Source organism: Euwallacea similis, chromosome 26, assembly GCF_039881205.1.
Source record: "Euwallacea similis isolate ESF13 chromosome 26, ESF131.1, whole genome shotgun sequence".
Taxonomy (NCBI): Eukaryota; Metazoa; Arthropoda; class Insecta; order Coleoptera; family Curculionidae; genus Euwallacea; species Euwallacea similis.
In genome coordinates, this window is record NC_089634.1 from 443257 (window position 1) to 465455 (window position 22199).

The 22199-nt window shown below is 38.7% G+C and overlaps 1 protein-coding gene across 1 annotated transcript in view; it reads right to left on the reverse strand.

Annotated features, from left to right (window-relative positions):
* The window catches only part of LOC136416960 (transcription factor Ken-like), a 35639-nt gene extending 18113 nt beyond the window's left edge, over positions 1–17526 (reverse strand). The window contains exon 1 of the mRNA XM_066402402.1: positions 17190–17526. The gene's annotated coding sequence lies outside the window, so the exon portion shown is untranslated. The remainder of the gene's footprint in view (positions 1–17189) is intronic.
* Positions 17527–22199: the final 4673 nt, after the last annotated feature.

Genomic DNA, 22199 nt, shown 5'->3' on the forward strand with positions numbered 1-22199 from the left:
GTGCGTTTCGCAGTCTGAATATGGACTTGTGCTCTCTAGAGGCCAACACGAGCGCATTACTCAAGTTGCAACTAATACTTCAAATGATTTTCAATGATCCAGGCTACTTCACAGGCCTTGAAATTTTGATGATTGAAAGTGGTATTTTTGTATTGCAAAAGACCTACGCACATCAAATAGTTAATCGTTTCGACATGAGTAATGCTTGTCCAATTAGTGCTCTAGAGGATTCACACCAGAATACCGCTGATTTCTAATGTGATCGGCCTCCGTTGGAAAATTAAGTGGCTTATGGACAAGCTTATGGTTCATTGATGTTCTTGGCTATAGTCTTGACAAACACACAGTCTAGGGATAAATCATAATAAATGGTTTATTGATGTATGAAGTCGGTTTTGCTAGTGATAGACGTGCTGTTATCGGCTGAATATTTATAGATCGAAAAAATGCTCAGATCGACGATAAGACAAAGAATGCATGAAAACATAAAATCTGTTATCAATCGTTATTGTTTTCCTTTTTTTTAATGGGGAATTTTTCAAAATTTGTTCAGTTGAGACTTAGTTCAGTGGACTATGGCAAGACAACAGTTAAGAGAACAATAATCGTCCAGGGTTGTTGAGATGCTTGGCGCGCCTTAACAACATGTTGCTTTTCATTTGCAAGACTCCCAAAGTGTGATTGGTAGACTTTGGAATCGATTTCCTGAAGCAAATAGTGTACGCGAGGAACACTTGGGTCCGGCAACGCTAACAACCCCGGCAATTCAAGATCGTTTTACAACTGTTCAATCCAGAAGAAATAGACTTCAGACACCATCCCAGTTGGTATTTGAATTACTGCTTATTCATAATGTGACGGTTAGTGCTCAGATGGCTTGCATGAATGCAATTTTCATGCTAGACCTCCACTCAGAGTTCCTCCATTACCGCGTGAAAATCAAGATGCAAGAGTCGTGTGGTCTGAGGAACATTTGAATTGGCTAAATGAACAATAGAGCACAATTCTGTTTTCCAATGAATATCGGTTTGGTCTTCTTCCAGATTCAAGGCGGTCTAGGATATGGTGATCTGCAAACTGCTCAAGAGGTATGCAGTTATCGTGGAGGAACAGTTATGAATTGGGGTGGGGTTAGCATGGAACTAATCTCGTTCCCATGGAACGCTTTTTAAATACCGATGTCTATCGTCATAGGATTCTTCAGCTTGTAGTGATTCCCCGTGCAGGTGCTGTTGGATCAAGTTTTGTGCTTATGCAAGATAATGCTCGCCTGTAAAATTTCTTGAGTGAAGAATCTGTTAATATTTTGCTCTGGCCAGCGCAATCTCCGGACTTAAACCTCATCGAGCATGTTTGGTACTTGATTCAGTGACGGGTCCTACACGAAAATCCCAAAAATTTAATACTCGTGAGCAATTTATTTTATGCCATTAAAGAGAGTGGACAGCAATTGATCGAAACGATATCGATGTGCCCATTATGGGTACGAGAGCTGTATTAAATAGTATACCAATTATAAAATCTTTTTTTGTATTATTGATTGAATTTATGGTGAAATTTGGAATTCCAAGATTTTCGTTTTAGCAATAGTTCACGTTTACTTTTAAAGATTTGTTCATTTTAAATTTTTCTTATACCTAATAAGTTTATTAACTTGTGGGATATGTTAGGAACTTTACATATAAGAATGTTTGGTTTTTATACGGGAATAAAAATATGTTGTGATTTTTCCTCATTATCCCTAGAGTTTTTTGATGTGCGTATCTCATGCAGGGGGGTTTTCTCAGAAAAGTGAGCAAGCTTTTGATTAACATACTACCGCCATATTCGATGGAAGGTTTTCCCAATGTCCGCTATGCAGGGGATATAGAGAACACAAGATCTATCAGTGGCTATGTGTGTAGGTTTGCAAATGCAACGGTCTCAGCATAGTTCTATATGATGGTGCAGGAGCAGCCTATATCCAAGTTGCTGAAAGACGGGGAAACTAGGAGAATTAGAAAACTGACCGTAGATCTTCCTCAAAATCTCACTTAGTGGCATGACTGGCTTCCTTACGGGAACCCGAATCTGTTATGTAAACTGTAGCAGACATTGGGACATAATAGATCTTCTAGGCACAAGGGCAGTTTCACACTCATTTATGATAAATCTAACCCAAATATTGCGATATTAAATCCGAGACTGAAAATGTGTCAGTATGTGTGGTCATGCCTCCGTTCGGCTCACCGTACGATCCCTGCTGAAACACTGTTACTCTGCTATTAAAACTAATGTTAAATGTCCCAAAACTTTCTACTAGTATTGCTAAGTAATGTCACATATTACCAGAAAGTCTCGTACGTCATTGACAAGTTGCGTGACCACCATAAATTAACATATCTCGACGTATCGATGCCTTACGTGTACGCAACGTCATAACAACCAAAGGTCGTCCCACACCAATGGCGATTATTCGAGACATTTAATTGATACCATTCGTAATTACCCCCCGAAAAGCCCGAGGTCAAGCCCGTTTTAGAAAGTCGGTTAATTGACCTTAAATATGTTTAAAATTACCCCCTTATTTATTATCGGTAATATCTCGGGTTATACGACTCAATTACGAATTATTTCCCGTGTACGTAGTAAAAAGCGACTTTTCCACCGTCCACCACGTCGAACATCGAAATGGCTTAATCGTCCATCAAGACTTGTTATTTCTTGGAGAGGATTTCCAACTTGTAAAACGTACATGGAAAATGGCCGTCTCGCAATTACTGATTAAGGTTATGGTGGCTTTTATTAGCAGCCACTTAGACGACGTCTAATGTTCTAGCTGCAGTTTTAATTAGGATTACGGCAAGTGTTGTGGGAAAATAAAAAAACTCGTCTCATCTAACGAGCTCGAGTGTTGATTTGACATGGATTTTTGGTTCAGCCAATTTAAATTACCCGAAAACAACATTCCTCTTCAGCAGGAGACCTTGCGCGCCTCGTGGATCGATCGTGGGCAGTCTCTTAATTAGTTCGATTTACATAAAGTCCTCCTGATCATTAGCCCACATTTTTTCCGGCTGCGATATCTGTAAGGCTCGGTAGATTGTATTAGTTTGGTTGTCTGAGCCAAATAATTGTTCGGAATTTGAACAAACGGCGGCTTCCTTTCCCTCCAAGGCCGCGATCATTACGAAAATGACAATGAACTATTGTGCTTTTAACGTGAAGAAGGAACTGTTGCGGTGAATCGCCGAAGGAATTCTGCTTTATTCGGCCATTAATGCTGTTGTAGCTTCAGTGCGAAGCTAAAAAATCATATCTAGTAATAACCAAAACCAAAAAACATGGTTAAAATGGTCGCCGTGGCTTTTGGTGACGTAATAATGACATTGACGGCTGTTCAGTATATGTGCGGTTCACGATTTAAATTGGTCTCAGCTCTGGAAACTTCGTTTTATCGCTTGAGCATTTCCCTCTTGCACATGCTGATGGACGTGGAAGTATTTTATTAATCATTCAACAGAGAAGCAAATGGTATTCTGAGAAGATCAAATTATTTTAAAATCGTCAAATTTAAATTCTCACGAGACCCATTTAAAACCTGAACTGCTAATAGGTAGCTACTGGCAGTAATTTCCTTCGAAAAAACTTAGACGGCCGTGATTGACGTCAAGCCTACCGCAATTTCTGTCTTTTATGGCTTAAAAAAGATGTCGGGTGTGTTGTCGAGCCGGTGAGTTTGAACCTTTTTAAATCTTTTTGAGGACATTAATGCAGAACATTTATAAGCAAATTGCAAGAATTCGAGCAAAATGGCTGAATTCTTGCAGTTTGCTTGTTTCTATGTCTATATTGCTGGTTTCTCTTAAATGGTGTAGTCGCGCGTTAGACTCACTCAACAAACAGCCTTCAGCAGCCATTTTGTCATGCTGCACCAATGGGGAGAAATTGGCCAATCAGCAATAGCTCACATAAGTCAGGTGACAGGCACGTCACCCTTTTTGGCGCCCGGAACGACACTCCGCGTTTGAGTATTTTCGATTATGGTTTTGCTTGGGCGGACACTGAGGCGTTGTTTTTGTATATCCATACGATTTTCTATATTCTTATCAAAGTAAGACACGAGAGAAGTATTCGCTCATAGAAAGAGTTGTGCTAAATCCATATTTAACCAGTTTTTTTTCGACTTTTCTTTGCTCCAAATCTACCAAAAATGTGAATGGGAGGGGAATGATGAAGAGGGAAACTCTAAAAAAAATGTTTCCGTTTTTGTTTAACTCTGAATTGGGGAATTTTCTACTTTTTTAACTTAAAATCTGCCTCAATAAAGCATGCAACGGACGATTAAGTAAATCTTCCGAAGATTATTTCTCCATCTTTCAATTATCAAAATTAGGAAATTTGGAAATTTCATTTTCTTAGTAATACGTGATAGAGCATTTCCAAAAAATCAAAAAGTTCGCACACGCTGTTGTCGAAATTCCTTTCATTTCTGCGATACAGGGTTTTGTGAATAAGAAAAATATAGTTATTAACGTCACAAATCCAATAGGTGAGTTGTTACAGTACGAGTTTTTTTTTGCAGGCCAGGCGACATCAAGAGCTGGAAAATGTCAACGAGTACCGTAGTAACACCTAATGGACATGTATCGTATATTATTTTATTTTATACTGCCGTCTAGTTTACGAGGGATTGGTGTTCTAGGTCAACCCAACCAATGTTTCTTGAAAATTAGCAATTCAATCGAAAGTCGAAACCTGCCAGTGTAAAACGCAATTTCTATCTATTTTCCATAAATTGGCACTGTATTGATTTCCACAAGTCATTCCATAAAGTGCCGTGCCGCACGGGGCAAACGGATCCAGGAGACAGATCCTCAAAAGAACCCATTAGACGCAGGTCTTATTCTAAACGCTTCTATTTTATTCTGAAATTTCTCAACAATTAAGAAAAAATAATAATAATAAAAAATTAAAAAAATTGAAACTTTGAACCCGTGGTAACTTTTAAACTAGCGACATTGGCATAAGCCATGTTAAGCCCGATCACAATATCTTGGTGCATAGAATCTCGAGTTTAGTGTTGGCTCACTCTTTCTGATTCATCCTGTATAGATGTAAAGGTGATATTTCTACTATACGTGCCATTTCTCGCTTATGTATGGTCACCTGGTGGTGAACCGAACGGATGATAGTTAAAGTCTCGAAACCGGAATTTGGAGTGCTTCGGTCGATTATACACGAACCGGAAGATGGTACACTTAACTCGACGGCTCTCGGGTTTCCGGTTAATTTCACTTCTACATAGATGTTGGTGTCTCCTGTACTGAACTACTTCTGAAGCTCTCGTCAGGCTTTGCCCTGAAACGCCTCAAACAAATCTATTATATCCCTTTCGACATTCATCAGCCTAGTTCCTCGGCCCCTCCTGCGCAGCCCGAAGAAAAGCAAATCTTGCTGATAATTAATCTTCTAGCCATCAAAGTCGCTCTTCTTCTCAAGGAAAAAAATTACGACGGGCTTCTCGAGTTGAGAAGGAGAATCAATTTAACGTTCCGCATTCCGGCCATGGCGCAAAGAATAGATGGATCCTTTCTCGAAGGGTTCCGTCGATCAAATACTTATTATGAGGTCACGTGACAAGACAACCGATTCATGTTCGACGAAGAGGAGAAACTGTTGAATGAAGAACGCAAACACGAACTTGGGATTACCGATAATTGAAATGCATTTTATTTACAATCCATTATACGACTAGAGCGGAGCGCTGAATCTAGTTTTGGAAGTTCCTTTGTGTTGAAGATCGAGACCGTTAAAGCCCAAGAACAAAAGCCACACCTTCAACAGTTCTCGGTGTTTTAAGAAGAATCTTACCGTATTCAGATAATACGTAAATATTGCGATTTATTAAGACTAAACACGAAAATGTCACCTTAAACCCACGCCATGGCCGCATAATCCGGAAGAGTTATACTCTTAGTGGTTAGCCCACATAGATTGTTTATAATCTTTTTCCGCCATTTCGATTAATGCTAATTAAGAAAGAGAAATGAGACATTTTTCACATTTCATGCATGCTCAAACTATTCCTGTTAAGCTGTGAGATCATTTTGCAGTCGTAAGTGCCTGCTGAAGCTAGAAGAGTAGAGACCTGCAAGGTGGTTCCTGGTCAAGGCTTTAGCGAAGAGGCAACAGAGGTTGCCACATTACTTGAGAGACTCCCAAGTTTCTTTCGTTTAATTTTCTTTCTCTATAATGTATTCTCAGAGAATAATGAAATAATGAAAACCTATTAACGACCAATTTACCAATACTCAAAATAACCCAAAGTTCAGCTAGAACCTGCAAACTTTCCAATCGATTAGAGATGTTTCTAGATTTTAACAGTTATGAGATAACGGCTGCATGGGTCTTAAATTCTGGAATTTAACATTTGCAGGATTCTATTTCATGGGTAAGGAAAATGGCTATAACTCGAAAACGTTAAAATATCTTACTTATTCATTTTAATTTCCTGTGCAGCGCTTGGGTTAGTAAATTGACATTTAAGGTTGAAATTCATGCATAAGGTGGGAAATTAAGAGAAGCAAGTGGGTGAATTTCTATGCAGCGTTGGTATTCAGGTATCTCAGATAGTGCTGGAAGCTCATATTCCGAGACGAAACCTTCTACTCGGGACTTAGCCATCTTCCAGTATTTTTCTTTTCCCCCCTTTCTCAAATGGGAATGATTTTCCGAATAACTCGGTCATAGTCCTATCGAAAGCTGCCAAGGGGTGACACTCAAGATTAGTTCTCAGCCGCCGGACCCCAATGCACAAAGAGTTGGTCAACAAATTTCATGCTAAGACATACATTTTTTCTCAATTTTCGCCAATCGATGGTGTAACTGATAGATGCTTCTTCAAGGCTTTAACGGTGATTCAGGTTCTTATATTTAGATTGAGCTGCAATTAGGATTCGGAATTAGCCTGAAGTAAACTGAATGGCACAATTCTTTGCTGAAACAAGGAGAATCTGAGAAAGAGCGATCAGGGGATTTTCTAAGTAGAAGATCGGTGACAACTGACAACGGTCTATCTTCCTTTTTTTATCCCGCATTCCCAGCCCAACTCCATCATCTTCAACTGCACCATTCAAACTTCATCTTCTACTTCCAGCCTTTCTCCAATCTTACTCGTTGTTTTTACCAATCGAAAGAGGATTTTTCCATGACCCTGCAGATGGACAGAACCAAGAGATCCAGCATCCAAAAAAACTTCAATCAGTTAGATCCGTCATTAGACAAACCCGAAACGGAATTTTCTATCTTGATAACGTCCACATCAATCAAACGATTGATGGACGACACGGACTTGTTGCGGCGTTACGCGGGCTGAAGCCGTGAAGTATCGGATTTTAAATTTGAAACGAAATGCCAATTGAAGTGTGACAGTTGGGTTTTTTGAAATTTAAAAATGCATTTCGTGGAACGAGCAGCCGACGGGCAAGAAATGTTAATGATAATTGCAAGAACGTGAATTAGCGATAACTAAGGCTAATCCGGAGAATCCGTGTTCAGGTTAAATTGCTGCAACAGTGGGCAAATTGTGCGCACTTTCTATATGTAAGGTGAAAAAGTTGCTAAAAGCCAGGATCGGATCAAGCCAGTTCGAATTTCCTGCGTACGAGATTGGGCAAAGCCCGCGAGTACGCCCCTGGCGCTTTTGAGTTTCCACAATTAATTCTACGTTATCTATCAATCAATCAGAATTTTTAATAAATTAATTAAATATTTATAACAATATTATAAACTTTCACTAATAGCCACTCAAACATGGATTAATACGAGTCTCAATAATCTAACACGAAACTGTGGGGTTTGTTCAACTTTGCAGACGACGAAATATCTCGGTCAAAAAGCTGATCGTTGACGAAGTCAAAGCAGAACAAGAAGATGAAGGAAGATCGAGATTTCTTCTTCGTGTGGCTGGTAACAAACACTTAATCGGGACTGAAGAGCGCGAAGATTGCCGCGACTTATTTAATTGCGCATTTAATTTGCTGGAAGAGCGACTTGAAATTAATTATTATTTCTTCTCCGAGTCGATAAGTCCATTGAAAAATAGAATTTACATTTCATTAAGTTCAGTAGGTTATACGATTGTGAGGAATCTCGGCTGGGTTTTAATGCAGCTGAGGCTGTAATAGGTGTTTCGACATCCTCGTGGAAAAATACTTCTTGTCGCATTTGCATTAGAAAGCCCGAGGCGATCCGAGGAGCTTCACAAGGTCTTTAGCTGGTGTTCACAAATAATATCTAGTGGCATACAAGAGATAAACGCCTGTTCGAAGACAAAACTCATAAGCGAACGAACGAAACTTAATTTACTTAATGTTTTCAAATCATTAACCGCAGTTGAATTCCCACAAATATTCTCTTCAAAATTAAAAAATGTCTTAAAATGGTTCGTCTTCACTCATCTTCGTGCGTGAACTAACCTTCCATTGACCCTCTTTCGCTCTTCTTTCTCCATCTGATCGTGATCGAATTAAAATTCAATTTTCCTCCATCATCACGTGAATCTTGTCTAGTTCTCAAACCAAAGGCATTTGAATTGAATGAGAACTTATTCCCTCGTGTAATAGTCACCAACGGATAATTTATGGACTTCATATCGAAGGATTAAACCTCTGGTAATAAATTCGCTTGCTGTCCCAATGAGGGATTTTTCAGCTGGGAATAATAAATAATTGGCAATTGAATAGACTCGGAGAGAGTCCACGTATGTAAACTGTCGGTTCTTCATTAAGTTCTCAGCCTGAGACACCGCGATATACATATTTAACTGTATGAAAACGATGGCTAATCGATGCTCTGACTGATAAGAATACAAATTAATTCCCCGGGGGAATATTCTCAAGACTGCCTGATTGCTATGCAGCCGGTACGACCCAGAGGAAGTCTTAACTTTGGTGAGTTTTCTATTAATATTCATTACTTCTGTGGCGCGACATCCTGTTGAGCTTTGCCACTGAGTTAATCCACAAATTTAGAAATTGCTTGAAATGGTTGAATTCCCTCAAGAAGGAATTTAGCTTCAGTACATCCATCCGTTAGTGCCAGTACCATTTACATAGCGTGTAAAGGCATTTATCAACTTGATAAGGCAATAAATAGGCTTTTTCTGGGGTCATGACGACACTGATCGATGCAAAACGCAGTCGGGGCTAATGAGGCAAAAACGCCCTGTATAAACGCATCGCTACACCAACCGAAATAAGAGTTAGATTTTCAATAGTCTATACGAAATGATGGATAATTATCTCGAATAGGTAGAGTTAAATCGAAATGGGTATTTATTTCAGAGTCATTGCTCGTAATGGAAAAGTGGATTTAATGCGTAGTTAAGTGGTTTTTGAACGCAATTCTTTAGAAGGCCGATGATCAATCATTCAAATCGTAAAATGCCGAAGAGAGAGAGATGCTATTGAGGATCACTAGGAAAAATGCGTAAAAGGGAAAGGCGAAAAGTGGATAGGAATATTGCGGTCTTTTAGGGCAAGAAACTACCGCGTAAGCGGATCGGAATCGGTGTAGGAAGATTATACATAGTGTCCCAGAAACAATGGTGCGGATGACTATTGAATGCTAAACGAAAAAATCCCTCTACACCAAAAAGGTATTCCGCAAGGCAACTCGCATCTCTAACCGTTTTTCGAGATATTTTTTAATTTATTTCTGCGATTTGTTGCTCCAAAAGCAACATCATGACCTTTCGTTCTTTAATAAAATATTGTTCACCGACGAGGCAACATTTACAAGGAGAAGTATATTTAATTGGAGAAACAGCCATTCTTACAACACAGAAAATCCTCATTTAATGAGAGAACATGACTTTCAACATGAATTTTCAATTAATGTGTGGTGTGTGCTTTTGGGAGATATGATTATGGTACCGTTGAAATTAGTTCTTCGGGAGAGGGTTCTATGCTATGTGTGTGATGATGCTCACCTCCGTAGACCGTGAAAGGTAGAGGAATCACTCTGACAGGAATTTACCATCTCAAGATCTGGAGGCACCTCAAAGTACTTCAAATCCCTCAAACCCACTCTTGACTGGAGAATGACCGCAGATGTGCACGCAACATATTGAAAGGAAAAAAAATTATCTGCGACGCATCACACAGTACCTTAGGTTTCCTTGTCATTGTGGCTGGCCAGAACGAGTCATCAAGATGACCAGATATAATTGACATTAAGCAACATGTATAATCTTGTAGATTTAGCCAGATAAGCGAATTGGAGATGTGATCAATTTGGTCGTCCGAAATCGGAAGAGAAATTTCCGGACTTATTAAGGACGCACAAGTCCAACTTTGAAGATTTAAGCAAACTATCCGAGCGGGCCTCATAAATCTCTTTTCATAAATTTTCGTTTGATTGATGATTGTCGAGCTTAATGACACGAATATTACCGACGACTGTTTCTTTTCGATCGTTGTCTCAAACGGGCTATTTGGGTTAAAACTTTTAAGTGTTTATTATGTAGTAGAGCTGCCATCATTAATTACCATTAATATTAATTAATAGCTTTCTTTATTTGTCATTAAATCGTTGATAAAGAGGAGCAGTCAAGACTGAGATGCGAGGTGAAATTATCGCGACCAAAAACCGGTTGCGATGAATTTGAAGAGACAAAATATCCCGACCACGGCAAAAATAGTGGATTATGTTACTAGGAGCAAAAGTAGATCTTTTTGTGCTGAGCCCAGAACTTGAAGGCCGAAAAGAAGCTGAGGTCAATAACTCGACGAAGCAGAACACAGACCTTTTACTCCGAGTAACTTTTTCCCCAAGCAAATTAGCAACTAATCTGAATGATTGATGCCCATTACGAATGCAGTTAGTAGAATTAGTTTCTTAATGACACTTTCGGTTACAAATATTGGGATATCATTGGCATTTATTTCGGTATTTTTAGTTTTGTCACAAGCCCTGGAATACTCAATTCAATAAATCTGGTTTAGTTGTACTTTCTAGCATTTGCTATATCCGATATTGTCAGGAAAATAGACAAAGTTATATAATTGCCACACGAGGCACCCTTGCGGCATGGCGGTCGGTTTATCATTGCCCTGCCACGACATCTGCGGGGAGTTCATGAAACTAATTTCCTCCTTGGTCTAAAATTAGCAGTTCACGTACGAGTTCTGGGTAAATAATGTTGCACTTTAAGATTGCTTGAAAAAAAAACCGATATTTATGTTATTTCTCGCATGTTACACTAATGAAAATAGTGATTATGGGTGATTCATTGTAAGTAATTACATTTTTGGTGTTTTCTTATGTGAGTGCGGCGATTGGATTTTCAAGGCGAATCACCAGGAAAACATCAGGAAAGTTTCTTCATGCCCAATAATGAATTCGAAAGTGGCTAAATTGCTATAATTTAGTCACTTTCGTTGTTAGCACAATTCTTATCTTTAGAATTAGGGACATGTTTAGCTGAAATGCTCCGCTCCTCATACCATTGAGGTTCCGCTAGGAAGTCTTCATTTAAATGCTAACTACACCACTGATGTCAGTTTAGACTTAGTGTAGCGTTAGCTATTGAGTGAGTCGAAAAAACTGAATTTCTCACGAAAATCCGGTCCAAAAAATGAGCGAAGCTGGACCGAAAATGCCTCTTCACTCTTGTAAAATTTGAGCAACCAGGAGCGTATCAAGCGAACATTGACAGATGGGTTTAAAATTAACATCGTAATGCTGAGTCTTAATCAGAGAGGCTGCCATTCTACTCAGTAGAAATCGTTTGCGAACATTATTATGCGAGTCTTAAACACATAAAAAATTAATATGAAAAATTATGCAGGTTCATAACGAATCCCATATTTAAGTACGCATCCAATAATAAAATTTCTAGTTTTCCAACATTTTTGTATACATTAATGCCGTGCGTAAACTCACCATCTGTCGAGGGCACCGATAATGACATTTATGCTCAGATGACGTTGTTTTTGTTGGTAATAATGACGCTGGTAAAACGGCCATTAATTAACCGCGACCATAATCGATGAAACTTAACCGTGACGAAACCGGGAACTTTCCCAAATACCGAGGAATTATGAAATTCCCATCGACCCGAATGGTAATTAGGCCGGTTTCCTGATGTCAAATGAATCACTGGGTACCTGCAGACACACCTTTAGGGGGCAGTTCCCATGCACGAGAGAAAAAAGGTTAATACGAGTTAACGGGAGAGTATCTGTAATATGGACTTACATGGGACGTAGGAAGCTGGCTAATAATAAACTTGTAGGTTACCTGAAACAGAAAGAAAAATCCCTTATGAATGGCTGCCAAGAGCGTTTACATGATGATTTAGTGTTCTACATGTGAGTATAAGCTACGCCTACAAGGCATTTTCAGCCCGAGTGTTCTAGATTCGGCCAAATGTCCGAGGATATTAGCTTTAAATTACTCACGACAAATTACATCCGATTTTGCACTGTGATTAATCCTCATCCTCTCGGGCGAATTTAACACCCATCAAAACGGAAGAAGTAATATCGAACCATTAACTGCTGCATGATATATCGAGATTAAACGGATGTCTGGTGCTGATGATGAGACTTGCAGCATATGCTTGCAAAAATAACGTCATCACCTCCTAACGGTGACTAATAATGACCATTAAAATTTCGGATAAGAAGTTCTTCGTCTGAAACGGACAGTGTAATCTCGCCAATTAAAAATTAAGGCGGATGTGGATGGTCATAATGAAGGCGCATTATTTTAATTAAATTTGGTTCCGAAGAATATTCCCAGACTGGATGTGGCTCAAACGTGTAACTGGAGGCTGCAAGTGAGAGTATAATTGGGCAGATGGGTCTCCAACCAAAACTGAAACTTTTGCATGGCCCAGTTCCGGCACAATTATCTTTCGTTGATTTCTAAGAGCAACATTTCCTTTAGGGTTTTATCTATTAAGCACCGTTAGCGCGCTCTGAACGATTCGTCTTTGGTAATGAAATAATGATACCCTCAAACACCGAATTTTCCAGATATTTCCTAAACCCACATAAGCTGCCTTGAACCTAAGCCAAATTAACCATAAGTAATTGAGACGTAATTTGCAGTTTACGAACCCTTCAGTAATAATCAAAGGCCTTTAAGCAATCCCCGGAACACACCTCGATGTGTCCCCATTACAGCGCATAACAAAGCCATTTGGTGTCCGTCTCGTTTAGGATGATGCCGATGATTTGCTAGGCAAGAAATAATTTAATAACGCCCATTAAACTGAAGCACATAGTGTGTAGGATTCCATGGGAAGAAAGCATGACTTTGTGTAATAATTTATTGTCTATGCAGTACTTTTATGGAGCGACAGCAATGCCATTGGGGAGGGATTGGAGTTTTATGAAAGGGCCCCAAGTAACAGTTCTTTCACTCGTCGAGCGCCAAAACGAAAGGATCTGTGCTCGTGGAAAGAAGGGCATTTTTGCATTTTTTCTTTCGAGATATCATTGAGCCGTACCTTTGACCTATAGCGGCGATTATTCACGCTTAAATGTCATTTGGAAATGAGATAGTACTAGTTCCATGCCTGCGCTGTACACCACAGCCTTTGGTCTTGACCTTTTCGAAATAACTTGGTTATTTTTATGGGTTTTTAGGTGGGGAATATCGTTAATGTGTGTGATTTAAAAGAAGAATCTTAAGAAGTCGACAAGGCCAGGCGTGTTATTAATTGGGAAAAAGTTCTCACGTCTGGTTCTGAATTCCCCAAAAAATTTATTGCTCTTGGTTTTGCACTTTTTTTCATAACATTGAGGTACATTAAAAAACCCTCCCAGAAGTGGCAACAAGGCGTCGTTCTTTTATCTTCACGAGATATGGTGACAGGAAGTAGTGCGTTGCCAGACTGAGCGAATTGTTTTTTAAATGCAGATATTTAGTCGACATCAGCTGTTTAGTGTTTTTATGTTCCATAGTCTTTCTTTTCCTAACCGGTAAGGATTTTCTGTAAAAATATCGTACAATACATGTTAAAACGACGTGTTTTCTTGCACTTCCAATAGACATTCTGTGCTCCCCAATATTTTCCACGGATTTCTAAAATTTTCTTACGAAACACTGAGTATGTTTTATAAAGCTTGAAAATTGTCATACACATCGATTTGGTTTATTTCACCACACCCTTTTGTACTTTTAAGGAATTTTAAAATTACATTGGGACCCAAAAAGAATGTAAAGAATTTCAAGCGGTCGTCAGTGATTTTAACAACCTTTTCAGCATTTGCATAAGAGACTTTTGGTTAATTCTTATGCGGTTTTCGAATGTTTAACATTCTTTTTCAGTACATTTATTGAAATATAATTGGCTGAACCTAAACTGGAAGCCAAATAAAATAAAATGTGCATTTAAAATGCAGATGGATAATTGATTATTGGTTTGTACGTTTAAGTCATTAATAATTCAGTAATTCCTCGTCTTTCTTTTTCACACAAGTTTTCCGTTAACACGATAACAATCAAAAATGTCCTTAAAAGGCAATAGGGCGTAATTCATTTGTTTGTGAAATGACTGGATAAAACTGGCCAACGTTGCCAGAATGAGCAATTTGTCTGTGAATTGTCCGTATTAAATTGATGAAGAAAGCTTGTAAAGTTCACCAATATTTTGTAAGTTTTCTGAGTAATTGACTGTAAATTGAATTATCCACACGTTTCAGTTGAAACATGCATGAATGGAGTTTGACGTCGTATAACAATCTTCCATCATGGATTAGATCCGTCGCTAGCTGTTGTCTTGTAAAATATATTCCAATATTTCAAAAATTCCTAAACGTCGTTAAATCCGACGCCAAAAGTGCTTTCTGGGTTTCCGAAATTTTTCTCTCATTGAGCATGCACTCCCCTAATTTCCATGAGTATTTCATCGATTCAGATAATAATTCCGAGGATTTCAAAGACAATTTCGCCGATTTTTATTGATTTTGTAACGATATCGCAGAGCCTCCGGGTTGTGATATAATTGATGAATATTCGTTAAAAATTGGAAATATTGCTAAAGATTTCGGTTCAATGTTTGCTCGAATAGTCTCATGATAAGCAATCGCCAGTAAAAACAATTTTAGAAATACAGGTTGTTATTTAAATACGTGGCCAAACTTCAAGGGATGATTCTTTAAGCGATTTTCAGATAAGAAGTTTATAGTATAAACCTAAGTCCGATAATGCTTCGTTTTCAAGATACAGAGTATCAAACTTTTTTCTAAAAATGGTTTTTTCGTAAAAATATTAATAATCCTGTAAACTATTTTGTTGAAATTTGGCAGTGTTATTTATGGTTATTATTGTTATTTAAGCGCCACTCAATTTTTTAAAACTTTTATACTTTTTTGCATTAAGCAACAAAAAATACAAATTTTTGGCTCCTAAATTTTTTTCACATAAAGTTGTATTTTTGTTGCTTAATGCGGAAAAATATAAAAGTTTTAAAAAAATCAGTGGCGCACAAAACCTTAAATAACACTGGTAAATTTCAACAAAATCGGCTAAAGAATTGTTAAATTTTTAATGAAAAAAAGATTTTTTAAGAAAAGTTTGACACCCTGTATCTTGTAAATGAAGCATTGCCGAACCTACGTTTATATAATATAAAGTTTTCATCTTAGAATTACTCAACGAATTACCCCTCGCAATTTGGCCACGCACTTAAATCACACCCTGTATACATATGTAGTAGGTAAAGTTCGGTGAATTAAGTAGACTCAGTGCCCACTGTTTATTAAGAAGATTTAGACAGCTTTAGAAGGCATTTCAATCGATTTGCCAAGTTCGGAAGACTTACATATGCCGACGCCGTTTCATAAGTAATTTTCTAGTAATTCCCCGGGATTTTTCATATCCTCAGAGTGCTGGATGGGGCTGCTGTTTTACTTCAAGTTCTATTGTTAATCTGACTAAATTAAAGAGCCACGGTTGAGTGAAATTTCTATGCTCATATATGTTCGGTGCCTTCAGGGAGATCTTCATAGGCTTTGTTTGATCTTAGAGATTTTCAAATGCTGAGGCATAGATTTGAATTGATAATATGTATGATGTTTTTAAGAAATTGTGAGGAAAATTTCACACTCTTCTCTGAATTTAAATACGCGTTTCATTTGGCTTTCAAATTTTAGAAATCGCGTTTTTTCCTCTATCGAAGTGAATTTTGCTCACTTATTATAGGAAATTCCACCAACCCAGTTTAATCCTACCGGTTTTAACAAATTCCAGCCGCTTTAATGAATAGTTAATACTCTTAAAACCAGAGGCTAATGTAATAAATAGCTTCTAAATGGGTACATTTTGCGTAATATTCCATCATTATTAATTATGTCTCAGATTACAGAAAAACGGCCACGGGAAGCAGAGAAACATCGCGCGGTTTTGCAGGCAGCTTCTTCGACCAAGTTCAAGGGGTTTCGCGAAGTTGAGTGTTCCGAAGCGGTCATGTGGGGCCAGCCCAATACCCTCCGCCGTGGGTTGTTAAAGCTCTTAATCTCAATCACTCAAAATGTTTTAGCATAATACTTGCCCGTTATCCCCAGGAGAACATGGAAAACGAGTTACACTCCTTAATGCTAATTTAGTTTTAACTCATAATAATTACTGGTTTATGCATAACAATGTGCAGTTAAAAAAAATCGCATTCATGTACCTACAAATGGGTTTGAAAACTAACAAAGAGCTCTCTAGGATTATCAAATTCTGATGGATTGGAGGGCAGAATTTTTGACTTGAAGAAGAATCGCATGTTCATCCCACACGCACCACACCCGTTTTCGAAATAAAAACCTGAAATTCACCTTGTCTTCAACTGCCATCGCAACTTCCTCAACACACGAATACCCCCGCGGTATGTAAATTTCAACCTTTCTCCGTTAAATGCAAATCGAGGCTTATTTTTCCAAATGTCATGTTAATAAAAAGAAGTCACCTGTAATATATCTCCAAAATGTGAATGTCGCAACTTTGCCGTCTTTTAGCCGGATTCAAATATTGTTCACAGCGTAACCAGCCAACCAGGTAGTAAAATTTGCATAATACGGTCTTTAATAAATCCGAGATTGATATAAAAACATGTTATGCTCATAATAAAGCCTCGATACGCCCAGCAACGACATATGTATCGGAATGTGTTCTATTCTCCCATGTCGAGGGAGGAAAATCTGTACCTTTGAGATTCGAAACGGCAAATCCTCCAGCGAAATCCGGCCTAAATCCTCCTCACTGTTCACATCTTTGCACTCACACTCGTCCGGCACTTTCCTCCCACACAAATCCACCCCAGGGGCCCTCCTCCTTCGAGCACAATTAGCAATATACAACGCGAACCGATTTTTGAACAATAGAACCAACGGCACGAAGAAGTACCAACGCACACGGTTCAGCGGCGTACCTCTCAGGTACTGCGAAAGACTGACTGAGTAGCTGGTACCCGTACTGCCGCGCGAAGTGGGGAGCAGGTGGCTCGGATCTAAATCTGACCCACACCGTCGAAATTTCAAATGAGGTGTACTGGGTCTCTAGTACCAACTGAGTGGTACCACTCCGGTTGGGTTTGGTTGGGTTTCCTTGATGGGGACGCAAATGCGTTTCAAGGTTGCACCATTAGCTTGGAGTTTGCTGGCCTCCACGACTGTTGGTAGCCCGGAGAAGTCAATGGAGGGTCAGAGAAGGAGCCTTAAGAGAGGCAGTGCGAAAGTGCGTGGTGGTTGGTACTATTCTGGACACGTGGATGGTCACGGCGTGTGGCTTGTTAGACGTACTAAAACGTTGATCACTTGATCTGAATTTGGGAGCAATTCGTAGAATATGTTACGAATGGACGAGCAGCGAAGATATTCGGGTTTTATGCTTAAGAGACATTTTCGACTTTTTTGAGGATTGCTGTGGCTTGGACGTGGCTGAGGCTTCTATTCTCGTATCTGGCGGCAAGTTTTTAGAAAAAGAGCAAATTTGTTGCTTTGTGCTGAAGCCGAAAAGATATATGTAGGTTTTTCAGGAACTTTTAGTCTCGGAGTTCCATGAAATTTGGAGAAATTCTCCAGAGAACTTGGTCTCAAAAAAATTTCTGTTCCTAAAGGAATTTTGAAACCTTGCTGGAAGTCTCGATAATTGTTACTGATGCTCTTGAATTTCAAATGTTTCTGCGTGATCTAGAATTTAAGCAAATGGGTACTAAAAATGTCTGATACAATGTTTTTGCCTGTTAGATTAAAATTTTACCAACTCTACTGAGGGACCATGAAAACGCTGAAGTAAATACAGATTGTTAGTCGGTTTCCAAGTTACTCTAGAAACCATTTTCCAAGTAAACTATCCAGTACATGGATCTAGTAGCACTCAAGGGGTCACGAAGGCGGCTGGTTTAAAGGGTTTTAAATAAGGGATTATTCAATTAAATAAGGGTCGTTTTTGTCAAAAGAGGTTGCAAGTTTCTATGTGTACCCGTAAGAGGTTACAGGTCGATAACGACCTGTAATTAAAGGAGAATCTTTTCCATCTTCGATTAGATCGTACTCCGCCGTATTACGGTCTACAAACAAAACCAACTATCCAGGAAGATTGATTAATCGCAAGGGAGAAATTGAGTGGCCACTGCGATCACCGGATTTAACACCTCTCGATTTTTTTTGAGGTCAGATCAAATTAGTCGTTTATAAAACTAAGCCAGTCAATTTGCAAGATACACAGCTTCTAATTACCCAAGTATGTTAATCTATTAACCCTAAAACATTTGAAAAAGTGAGAAAAGTTGAGTTCTGGTTATTTTCTTCTTTAGGAAAAAAACAGTGAATATCTTGTACTGTTTTTGTGGTTATTTTTTAAATATGATATTTCTGTATTAAAAATGTTGTAACTCTTCAAAAATAATTTTTAAAAAATTGAAACTAGTTTCTTTATACGCAGTTTACAAAGATCTTTAAAATAAAGTATCACATGATAGGTGTTGCAATTTAAAATTTGAGGGCTGGGGTAGCTACTCTCCTTAGGGGTACACGTAGAAATTTGCAATTACTATTAAACTGGTTCCCCCTCCATTCTGTAGAAACGGTTTTGAATGTTCTAAAAACCTTTCCATCTTCGAAGTTAATAACAATTTAATGTTTTGAAATTGACCCACTGTATATTGAAAGGCACTTCGTTTTCAATATACAGGGTGTGAAACGTTTCGAAAGTATTAATTAAAAAAAACATTCTCAGGAACTAACTTGCTCACCCTGTATATCGAAAACGAAACATCTTTCTTTATATGTTTATATGATGTTATTTGTCTTTTATATGTCGTAGTTTAGAACCCAGTAATTGAATTTATGGCAGTATGATCAGAGACACCTTGTATATCCGCTCTTTAAATCGAAATTGGCCTAATCAATACGCCAACTGTTACCGAAATTCGGCTTTATTAATAATTTTCACGAAACAATTTATCAAGTCGACGTAACTAAATTCGTCTGACTAGTGAAATCATCGCTATTTGGCCGAAGACAGCATGAAAAAAGGCCGTCACAATAACCCATAAACTTTCATAGGAACCGAAAGGAAAGCATCCACGAACTGTGGGCAGATAATGCCCGTACGATAGTGGGTAATTTATAAAATATTATGCCTCACAAACATTAGGCAAAGCTAAAATTGGAAGTGTGATTGATGGTGTACCATATCGAAAATGGATGATGTGATGGGAAAAACAGTGTGTGGTCCGGTTGAAGCAGGGATCTCCCGCACATTTTGGGCCGCATTATTCGCCGGATTATGTTACGGAAAATGATTTATTTCTGTCTAGTTGGTGAGGTGCTAATTCTCGAAATTCTCTGTGTTCATCGACAACTTTTGTTGGATTCGTAAATCGACCCATAACGTAACGAACGCTAATGGAGTATCTGAGCGCGCACCGTTATTTCGGGGAAACCCCGCGTCGTTGTCCGCTAATTGAAAAATTTAGAGCATTTTATGCCTCACTTATCAATCCAGTTCACATCACCTAAAACCGTAATTAGCTATGACAACCTATTATATAAGAATAAACTTTACAAGAATGGAGCGCAATTAACATGCTCTGGCATCCATTTTTTGCGTTAAACCAACCATTGGCCAATAATAAAACAATTATTTCGAATAGCCTCTGGTATGTTTGCAATTTTATTGCTTCATATACGTTGATTTAAAGGTTAAATGACTAATTCCGAACTGAATGTTGAAATTTCGGCCAATAAACGAAGCCCCAACTGTGACGGATTCTACATGAGCACATGCGGAACTCACGAGGGCTTTAGATGTTTTAATACGAGATGACTTTATTACTTCAGGAGAGATTTAATTAGTGCAGTAAAATATTTTACCGTAATTCTGAACGTTACCGAGTTAATCCACTGAAAACCTCCACAGGACGTCTTTAGACAAGACGTTTATTAGAAATCCGACCTCTCACTGGGATTTTGATCGTCTCGGCGTTAAAGTCATTTCGGTCAATCAGGGGCGGGGCCTCGGGCAAGTCCCTCCGGAACCAATTGCCCCACATAATGCGCTGCAGCGCGAAATTAACCCTTAATTATTAAGACCGAAAAATCTGTCTTCGAAAATCTTGACAATGTGCGCTAGTGATTTGAAGCCATTCCTTTATGGCTCTTAAAACTTTTTTATAATTTTTTATGTATTTTATTTGTCAGGCAACAACAGTTGCTTACAAAATGTTGAAAATTGCTGAAACAGTAATTTTCAACGTTACCTCATTTAATTTCGTCAAGATGGCGTTTTGGTGCGTTTTGTAAATGTAAAATTTAGTTCCCATAGAAAATGCTCCAAAATGTCCATAAAGAGAGAAATTTTTCACTGCGATTTGGGGGGGATCAATCCACGGTCCCCACAACACTCGCCCAGTTTCGGGGCACTAGTAGTAATTAAAAAAGACCTGGACAGGACGACGAAGGTTGATAACGAATAACTAAGATCGATTTTTGCTGCTGAAAGCTTCACGAAGTCGATTCATTACAAGCACTGCGCTGCAGCAGGAGTTTTCTCGTTGATATGACTTTCGTATCATTCAAGATACGGTGAGAAGAAGGTTGGCAGAAAGGAATGTTACTCTCTGTAGGGCTGCAAATGGTCCCCCATTAACCGTAGAACATCGAGGACGGCGTCTTCAATTTGCCGGAGAGCATCGAGATTAGGGTGATCGTCAGTGGGGCAACGTACTCTTTGCGGATGAGTTTCGATTTTGCCTTTTTTGTGGAGATCGTCGTAAGAGAGTGTCCCGGAGAGCGATACGCCCAGCACAACATTGTCGGAGCTGTGAGCCATGGAGTGGATCTATTAAAATATGAGGAGGCATTTGTTTGGAAGGTCGTACGGAATTAGTTGTGCTTCAGAATGGCGATTTAACAGCTCGCCGATACATAAAAGACATTGTAGAACCCCATGTAGTGCCCCGTTTGTTGGTAAGAAATTTTTATTGATAAACAATAATGCACGTCCGCACTTGACACGAATAGTACGAAATTAACTTCAAGATGTAGAAATTCAAATGTTGCCTTAGCCAACAAGCAGCCCAGATCTGAACCCCATCGAATATTTATGACACCACATGGGTTCACAAATTAGAGCCTTGCATCTTGCCCCCTAGGAGGTTAAATGAGCTGCCATTGACGATCACGGAAATATGGGATCAAATTAATGAAATTGACGTTACAAATTTAATTTACAGTACGTCAAGGAGGTGTGAAGCAGTAATCAAAGCAAGGGGGGGCAACACGCTATTAAATATTCATTTGTTTTTACCAATTAAGGAATAAAAATTACGTAATTTTTTGGTACACCGTGTTTTCATTTAACTATACCGCTTATTGATTTCGATGATGGTCACACTTCGCTAATAAACCTAAAATCTTTACTCCAAAATAAAAAAAATGAAAATGTGTAAAAATATAAAATATGCGTTAATTTTGCGGTGCAATGTACATTGCCAAACCGAGATGGAGGTGACAAATAGCTGCATGGAAAGGACGCGGTCCACACCTCTTCACCATCAATTTCTTGCCTGCGTGTAGGTTTTGTCACAGATGAATTTGTTATAGACAACACAATTAAAAACTCTAATTCGGTGCTGACATTTTAAGATCTTGATCTGTGTCTTCTCGTCGCTTTAGGTCGTAACATTCTTGATGATGGTGTGGGAGAATTAT